Source organism: Triplophysa dalaica, chromosome 11 (genome assembly GCF_015846415.1).
Source record: "Triplophysa dalaica isolate WHDGS20190420 chromosome 11, ASM1584641v1, whole genome shotgun sequence".
Lineage (NCBI taxonomy): Eukaryota > Metazoa > Chordata > Actinopteri > Cypriniformes > Nemacheilidae > Triplophysa > Triplophysa dalaica.
In genome coordinates this window covers 17,029,910-17,040,153 of record NC_079552.1, presented here as the reverse complement: position 1 = coordinate 17,040,153, position 10,244 = coordinate 17,029,910, and positions in this window count along the sequence as shown.

Sequence of the window (10,244 nt, the reverse complement as noted above, 5' to 3'; positions counted from 1 at the left end):
TTTTCTGGCAGCTAGGGTGGCTGGAAAAAAACTTTCAATAAAAAATGTGTCACGTAGAATAACATGTTTCTTTTGTAAAGTTTCCGTCTTTTTATTTTGTATCATATTTAAAAAATTATCAGAAATAACTGTTTTTTACATTGTGTTCCAAAAAGGAAGTACATGTTTCATAGTTTGCTTCAAGTGTAAACCGAAGCTAAGCTGTGACTGAGAAGAGTTTTTAAGAAGCCTTGCACTCTTAAAAAGCGTGTGTTGAATAATAACACATTTTTGTATTATGTAATTTAGTTTTTTTACAGTGTAAAAGTAACACAAAATGTGTTAACCAGACACAGAAATGTGTTCAGTCATACAACAGTCTTTACAGTCTAAGGTCCAGAAAAACGACTTCAAACTGTTACTCCACAAGAGGGTCAACAAATGTTTAAAGCTGATGAAACTAGTCCCTGTTTGCTTTATTTCCTTTTTTCTGTGCTTTTTGTATTAAAAAAACTATTCTTATATAAAAAAACATCTATTCCCTGATGTACAGGTTGCCTTTTGTCAAACAGTTAAATGTTTTGTCCATTTCTTTGTTTTTCCATCTCATAATTGATGGTTTATTCTAACCTGAGGGGCAATATAAGCAAATATTTTATAAAAATGCCCACCCGGACATCACATTTGTCCACAACTGACCAATATAGATAAATGTACCATAAAAGCTTTCCTGTATTTCAGTGGTGAGAGCATGGTGCTAACAATGCTAAGGTCATGGGTTCAATCCCAAGGGATTGCACATGCTTAGAATCAAATGTATAAGAAATTGGAATGTAAATCCCTATGAATAACAGCGTCTTCCAAATGCAGAAATATAAATGTATGGGATAAACCGTCATGAACTCTATTATACGAGGTGGCTGATTCGTATTAATTTATAGGTTGTGAATTGTATCAACATGTACGATTACTAGAAAAAAGCAATTCAGAAGCCCTAACCCTAACGTCACTGGAACGAAAACAAATTTGTACTAAAATGTTTGAATGAGATCATACGAATTAGCCAAAATAATAGTAATGCTTTTGCCGTGAGATTGTCTTAGATAAACAGTTAGTGAATGCTTTTTTAGGCAAAGGCTTTGTATGTTTTTTTTTATTTAATGTTTTTTGTTTTTGAAGTTAGAAAGATTTCAATGTGGCCTTTTGGAAACGTCACCAGCCGAATTTATTTGTGTCCCTCACAATTTGTTGAGGAATGTGCAATAGCCGCTGGACTGTGGCTATAAAACTGATGAAATCAATTTAAAATCTTTTGTCATTTTCAAACAAACACGAACATTTAATCCATCTTGTAAATAAGCTGCTGGTATGATCACAGTGTGTATTCTATCTTCTCTCTAGTGTTTAAATCAAGGGCCAAGACTCTCTAAACAGCTCTATCCCCTGCGGGGGAGCTGAGATGGTGCAGTCCTGGACCCCCTTCAGCTCGCTGGAAGATTTAAGAGTGGGATGAAAGGATCCTCGGCCACTCAGCGGTCACCCCTCTCTGATTCATCTTTCTGGGAAAGAGCAGAGGGAGAGAAAGCCACAGAAGGATTCCTCTTTCTTCAGAACTACAATCTCACCGATCAAGACTGCTTAGAGAGAGAGTTCTAACAAATTTGTGTACTCGAGCACATGAACGTGAAAGCTTCTAGCCACGCAAGTATGCATTCTGGCAACCATGTTGATTATGTTGGTGTTGGTGTATGGAACGTGTCAGCAGTTATCATGATGGTGTCAAGAATCTTGCACAGAAAAAATGTCATCAGTGTGTTTATAGCCGGCAACCTGAATAATATGAGCTTCAGGTTACGTAAGGTCTATCCAATGGTGTAGTGGTAAGTGCTTTGGGTTTCTGATGGGCTGGTCATTGAATTGAGTCTTGCTGCAATTACTTTTGTTTCTCATAGAACAGCAACAAGAGGAGGGAACCTTATCTGACAGCAACATTCTTAGTTGTGACAATTAGTGCTCTTGCTTTGATGGAAAAATGTAGTGATATTAGCCTGAAACTTTGAGAATCTACTTCTTGTTGGGTTGAAAGTCAGAAGTATAAATGAGAGACAAGTATGATGTTTCTTATGGAACGCAGGAAGTCTAACAGCAAAATTATTAGCCATCAGATAATGTTCTCCCGCAGTAACATGGCAAAATTAAGTGTTGCTGGACTTCAGTTTTAAGCAGGCCCATCCAATGGGCCAGATGGTGTAGTGGTTAGTGCTTTGGGCTTATGATGGTTAAGTCATTGGTCCTGTCCTCCTCTCTTTCTTATGAAACACGGGAGAACCTTATCTGACAGCTACATGCATAGTTGGCAGAATACGTTCTCATGCTTTCATGAAATACATTTAGTGATACAGTTTAAGGCTGAAACTCTAGAAACCTGCTTGTTATGGTGTTCAATGTCAGCAGTGTTAAAATGAGACAAGTGTGAATTTTCGATCTAATGGAAAACTGGGGGAACGGTATCTGACAGCAAAGTTTCCCCTGCTATAACTTGCCAAATTTAGCCTTAAGTCAAACAACTTAAGTCAGTGAGTCTTATGACATCCGAGCAGTAAAGTTTGTTGCTACGATACAAAAGCAGTCAATTGGTCTCATTCACTAATAATTGCGTAGATTTTTCGTATTTATACGCACATTTGAACTTCTCAATTAGTTCTCAAATCAGTTCATACACAATAAAACACCTTTTATACAGACATGCAGCTTACAGAGTTTTCGTTCAAAGAAACTTTGTTTCAGCGATTGTCTAATATAGCTTTTATTACTCTTTCACTGTATATGATCAAACAATTGTAAAATTAACTATACATCCCAGCATAATTATATATATGTTATTTAAAGTATATAACTTTTATCCTAAGAAGAAACATACATTTTGTCATTTTGTCTTAGAGAGAGACAGAGAGAGACGCTACTGATTTTTGCATATGAGTGCTTCCAGCAGTTTCAATCTTTTTTCTCATATTTAGAATACATTTTAGTACAAGTTTTAGTGAATCATGATCTGTATGTAAAAACTGCTTGTAGGTTGCATGCACAAATTTTGGGTATGCATGCTAAGTGAATGAGACCCATTGTTTTTGTATATTTGCTTAAGTCTTTACATTCACTAGTGAACAGCAATGCTGTTTTTTTAACAGTCTAGTTTTTCCTTTTGAAAATGGGTTCACAACCAAGTTCAGAAAGCTGCATTCACACCAAAAGAAAGGAACTCTGGCGAAGGTCTGCACCAAATCCTCGAGTATCAAATTGCCTTCGATGTCGTTGCTCAAGTTTGCCTTTTAAAACTGAAATTGTCCAGAAGTTCCTGAGGTTTAATCGTGTATCCAGTGTTTTATAAAATACTCTGTGGCTGGTGGATCTGTTCCATTCGCTTCAGATATTACGCCGGGGAGCCAAAGGAGAGGAATGAAAAGCTATACAAACATAACATTTTCAAATAACTTTGTGATTTACAGCGTGATTGCACATGTTAATGAAGGCAGTAAAATGAGCCAGCGAGGGTTTTATGAATTACATTATGTCAACTGTGGCCAGCCCCATAACACTTGATCAAAATTCACTCTCGCAACAGTATAACTTGGCACGGTGGATTGTAAGTGTCAGGATCAAAAATCTAATGAGGGCATAAACATTTCCTGCTGAAAGTTAAGTCATCTCCACAACACGGGTAACTGTGGTCCACGATGTGGCCGTGAGAGCTTCACCTCAGGAACCACACTCTTCCATTTTAAGGTTTATAATAATCCAACTCCATATTTTTGCCACAAGAGCGATTACACTGTATTGCACAAACACGTTCAGAGCCCACTGTTCTTCTCAAAGATATATTTCAGAGAAATTTCTGAGGTCATTTTATATCGGTCATATAAGAGACATGAACCTAGCCTCAGGGTTGAATAAAATGTAAGCTTTACCAAAGACACCACGTTACTTCTACATTATCATATACTCATGCAAGGAGGTACTGGATCCATAAGGTGCTGTTAACATAAAACAGACTCCACCAACAGGAATAACACATATCTAAATGTTTATTAAGTCCCTCCTCAAAAAGAAGCTTGGAAAACATTACTGACTTTTTAGTGTGGTATTACGAGAAGGAACATTCTCATTGAATGAAAATCTATGTACTGTAGGAAGATGTGTCATCAATGACTTTGGTATGGTTTCCAAGAAAAGAAAGGCAGTACATTTGAAATGTATCACCTCAAGTTATTTTGACAAATATTGAACACTAGGAATGGGTTCAAAGCTATAATTGACTGATGGACTTAAAGCAAAAAACAATCCTTTTAATTTCATGGGTCTTCAAGCTTTATAAGCCTGCAAAACACAATAGGTCCTCAAAACAACTCAATTCTAGCTTTCCCGAAGGCTAGAATATCCTTAAGGCAGAAGAGCTGAAATAAAATCTCAGCTAGTCAAGGCCCATAGGGAGAGAGAGGAAGTGAAGGGGAGAGAGAGCAAGAGAGGAAGGATTTTGTTAGGACTTCATAAACAAGTACATAGAGTGGAATAACTATACGAGGATTAAGACTGAGGAAAACTTTCCAGAGCTGGGTTTAGCCTCGCAGGCAGGCAGGAGAAAGAGACCAGAGCCCCCAGTCCTGGGGTTTACAGTTAGGCCAGCCAAACAACAATGATGCACTGCAGTGAGAAACTAGAAGTACTGTATAATGCCCCGGTCACAGTTGACTGTTAAAGTTTAGTGAACTCTGACCTGCGAATTCTCGTCACGTGAGTGCATGAGAACACTAGAAGATAAAAACGTCACAGCGTTATCTCTTGGTCCAGAAATGCAAAAGATGGAGGAATCGCTCGCGCCCATTTTCGTACCACCATCCGAATTAATTTTGCATGCTCAAAGTCAGGTCTGATCGCGGCGTAAGGGTGAAAAGAGGACAACGAGAGAGAAGAGAAACACGTTGAGATATTGTCATGACACGAAGCAGATGCTGATCTCAATGATAAAACAGACTGAAGCAAATCTGCTTTTCTGACATTAGGCTTGTGGAAAGTTTAGCGTGATTTCAGCTTGCGGTAAATTGAACACAGATATTTGGTAGTACATAACCTCTATGAATTATGGCAGAATGAGATAATGGAACGAAAGAGGGCAGAACATATCATTCAGTTGCCAGTTTGAGTGTAAACGGGGATGACAAAAGGTTGAGAAATTGGAAAAAGATAAAACAATGGGTTGGAAAACCGTATGGAAAGCGGTGGAATGCAATGGATTAAGGAACGTCTTCTAAGGTCAAGTTGAACAAAACCTAAAATAGGGGCATGAAAATTAAGCTTGCAACTATCATAATTTAATGCATGATAGTTGATTTCAATCTTTGGCATTGCCTCTGTCAATATTAGTGATATCAAAGTTATGTTTTCAGATAATGTAATTTACTTTATGTAGGATCATTTTATATAGAAAATCAAAAAAAATGACTTAAGACTTTTTTTATTTTTTTTTAACTTGAAAGAATAAAAAAGAATTTAAGAATAAAAAGAATTAATAACAGTTGAGTAGTTTTAATTTAATTTAATACAATTAATACACAATCAAATATTAATACAAATTAATATAAATAAACATTAAATGTAAAATAAATTGTTATAAACCAAACATCAAGCTGAAGCTAACTTCGGGACATGCGTGTGCATCTGATGAAACCGTACCAGGGTTTCACAGAAAGGCTCACGTACCGTATGTTCTTAGAACGTTTAACTGACGTTTCCAGTTATGGAAGTTCTGATTTTTACTAAAATGCAATAATAATGTTTGTTTTTGTAATGTTTGTAGAATGTATAGCCATGACATAAAAGACTTATAAAATGATAATTTGATATTACCGCAAGAACATTTGTTGATAACTTTGAAAGAACCTTAAGACAACATTAATCAAACTTATGGAAACGCTTCCTGTGAAAAGCAGGTGCTACATAGCAGAATGAAGCTAGGTTTTTTATGGAGGGGAGCAAAAGATTTGTTATGTCAATTGAAATGGAAAGTATACGTATATAAGTATATTATATATTAATTATAAGGAGGTCAATAAAGTTATAACACTCAGACCTTATAATTTGAATGACATTCAGATGACCATGAAAATACATGGAACTTCACTTTGGTTTATAAAAAGTGAAGTTTTTACTTTGTGTCACAAAAGCAAATAGCTAAACTGGTGACTATTTTCAAGCATTTAGTTAAACAAAATCCCACTTAAACCTCTTTCAAGAGTTCACATTGTCATTTGTCAGTTCAATTTTCCTTATTGTATTTATTTAACCGTACATTAAATTTTTGTGGCTCTCTTTCACGTTTTCCCATACAGTTGACTGGCAAAGGCACCGTGCCAGTTGACATGTTAAGTGGGGACACAAACCGTGGCAAAAGGACTTAAACACGCATCCTAAATCAGGCGGTTTAATCTTGCAGATACACTGTACAGTCATCATGTTTTTATGAGCTTGTGGTAAATCTGGCACGGTAAGGCTGGTTTCTCCAGATGACAGTGTGATAGTGATGGCTGTTTTTCTTGGCTGTGAGGGCCAGCCTGGTGTACAGGAGGCCGATTTAGACCCTGCTCTCTCCTCATGCACACTTGACGGCTGCTGTCCACACTGGGTGTAAAATACTATCTGGGGATGGGTATGAAAGATGGATGGGAGCCTGTGCATGTGTGTGTGTGTATTTGGCAGGCAGAGGTGAGTGAGAGGTCATCATTTACTTTGCAGCCACAGACTTGGAGGCTGTCCATAGCAGCAGACGGCAGCTTTCTCCGCCTCTCTATCATACTGCATCGCTTATGGATAATATGTGAGGATGTGAGGTATGAGAAAAGTGCATGTGTCATGTTCTTTCAGATCAGCAGTACTATTCCACGTCTACTAAAACCATACAATTGAATTATGCAGAACAGCTGGAAAGTTAAGTCATTATTTACAAAAATGTTCTTCTTGCATGCAAAGATTTGTGAAAAGTAGCAATGGTCAATTGAACAAAATAGTCTTTTGAAAGCATCTTGATACATTTAATTCACAAAATCAGTCTGTGTGCATTTACAAATAAGATGCTCATAAAAGCAGCTCAATAATTTGAAATGTTTTTTTTGTGTAAATTGAAATAGTTAATGAAAATGAATAATATATACTAAATAATATACTGTCATGTCTCAATGTTTTGAAATAGAGGTCTTGTGATTTTCCATGACCAATGTTACTTCCCCTTTTTATGCATATAAATATTAGTCCTTAATACAATAAACTTTGGACTCTGATTGAACTGCACTTCTGTGTCTGTGTCATTCTTGGTCTCCAGGATCCAGGAAGTAATATTCTTACAGAATAAAAGATACAAATTGCATCGATTGCATTAATAGTGTTTTTTTTTTACATTTTGGAGCTATACATTCCCTGTCGTCCTTTACTTTATATCATTTGAAAAAGTCTGCCACATACACCCTTTGTATTACATTAAAAAAGTCTGAACTCATTTTGGGAGTACTGTTACTTTAAGGGAGGGCTTGGTGCTCCCAAGCTACGCCAGCTATGGAAAACGTGAGCAGAGTTGGAAATGTCTCTGCGACCTAATGAAAGACTCTAGAACAGAACAACCAGGAATGCTTTTCATTTACCCATTGACCAGCTCGCTTTCTTCAAAGTAAAGTTTTGAATAAACTGAGTGCGCTGGTTAGAATTCAATCTGTACACACAGCTTGCTACAAAGAGCAGAATTTGAGAGTGTGTTGTTTTCCAGATTGGGTTTCACTGATGGTCCATCATCGCTTGAGCGATGAATAATATAATTTTCAGTAAAGTATATATAAATCCCTTCTTTTCTTCCACTCAGTTCTGCGTTTCCAAAAGATACACTCAATTATTCATGAGCTTTGGGTGGGTGATGTGTAACCGATAACCTGCATGCTATTTATATTTCATTTCAAAAGGACAAATAATACGGCTGACATCCAGGCCAAATCGCAGTGGAGCTCATGTGCATGAGCTAAAACCATAATTTCTGCTATGATAGTGATGGGGCAAGAATCTTATTGAATAACATTAAAATCTAATACATAAGGGGCCCAGTTTCACAGACATAGCTTAAGGCTAGTCCCAGACTAAAATAAATGTGTGACCTGTCTTAACTGAATATAACTTGCCCAGAAATGTCTTAAAATATTTCACTGCCATTGTTTTGTCTCAAGATGCACACCAGTAATGTATTCTTCTAAGGCATTTTTAAAAAAGCGACAAAAATATTTTAACTCAACTAAGGCCTAGTCCTGGTTTAAACTAAGCTGTGTCTGTGAAACTGGGCCTAGATTTTTCAACTTTACAAACCTTATTTAGTGTAAATGTTTTTTTGTTTCTTTGTCCTTTTCCTTATCTGAAGATTAATGAGTTCCGTTCCAATAATTTGTGTCTGAGTGAAATAAACTTAAGTTGAGTTTACTCTAATGATTTACTACCTCAAGACTTAAAGTAAATTTCAACACAAAGTAAATGAGTGTACAATACTCATATTTATGAGTTAGTCATATTTATTATGGTTTAAGGCAATTTTCTGTCTTTCTCTACTGCTCTAGTATGCTACGCTGTGCTTGCATGTGAGGTGTGCACTCTGTAAAAGGTCAGGGTGCTGCACCGCTCTTTCAGTTGACTTCTACATTATTTGTACCAAAGTCGTTACATTTTTATATTTAGTAACGTTTTAATAAATTAGATTTTTGAAATTTGTGAATCAATTTGAATCGATAGCAGATTAAATTGAAGTTTATATGTGAATCGATTATTTTCTCCCACACCTAGAGAAAAACATAGCCCCACGGTTAAATAGCAACAATTGCACCCTTAAAAGAGAAACTAGAGCACAAATGAAAACAAACCTAATTAGAAGTCTTTAAAATTGAGTGGAAAGAGAGTGAAAACTGTTATAAAAAGGCAATAAAAGCAGCAAAGGCTGAGCACCTCTGAAACCTCATAGAAACTAACAGAAACAATCCACGTTTTTTATATAGTAGAGTTGCTAAATTAACAAATAAACAGACATTACCTGACCTGGTACACACACCTTGGTAGCAATGAATTCATGAATTTTTTTACAGAGAAAACCGAAAACATATGAGACAGAATAGTAAAAACTGAACCTCCAAGTCTGCCCTATGAATAAATATTAACCATCGCCCCAAAAGAAAACCTGTAAAACAGTAAGATTTAATTAAACTTATTCCATCATCTTAACCTACAACATGCTCATTAGACCCCATACCAACCAAATTATTTAAAAGAGTTACTACCTGTTCCAATTGAGCCCATTTATAACATTATCAACTCGTCAATTAATCTAGGCCATGTCCCAGGACCCTTTAAACTGGACGTCAATAAGCCTCTTATCAAGAAACCAAACTTTGAACTTAGTGAACTAGTAAGCTTAAGACCGATTTCAAATCGCCCTAACCGTCTAAAATCCTAGAAAAAGCAGTGTCCATTCGGTTGTGCTCTTTCCTACACAATAATGACATGCAAAAAAAAATTCAGTCAAGCTTTAGACTGCACTGAAACCGCACTCATAAAATTACAAACAACCTTCTTATAGCATCTGATAAAGGTAACATCTCACTAGTCTTGCTTGACCTTAGTGTTGCATTCGATACTGTAGACCATAACATACATTTTAATCGCTTACACAATTATACCAGTATTTATTGACAGGCACTACAATGGTTCAGATCTTATTCATCAAACAGATATCAATTTGACCATTTAAATGGGGAATGGTCAAATGTAACGCAAGTCAATTATGATTTACCTCAGGGGTCAGTTTTAGGACCCTTGTTATTCTCCATATACATGCTGCCCCTTGGCAACACTTTTAGAAAACATGGAATCAGCTTCCACGGTTATGCAGATGATGCTCAGCTGAAAGGAATCATCTAGTCTTGATGAGATATAAAGCTATCAAAATTGACAGAGTGCGTTCAAGATATAAAACATTGGATGACTATTAATTTCCTTCTTTCAAATTCCAATAAAACAGAAATATTACATATCAGACAAAAGACACGTAAACAGAATATTTCGGATTAAAAACTCCAAATTGAAGGCTGCACTGTTACTCCAAAAAAAACAGTTAGAGACCTAGGCGTTATGTTAGATAGTAACCTGTCATTTGGAAATCACATCTCACGTCAACCTCATCTGTGATCTCAAGACTT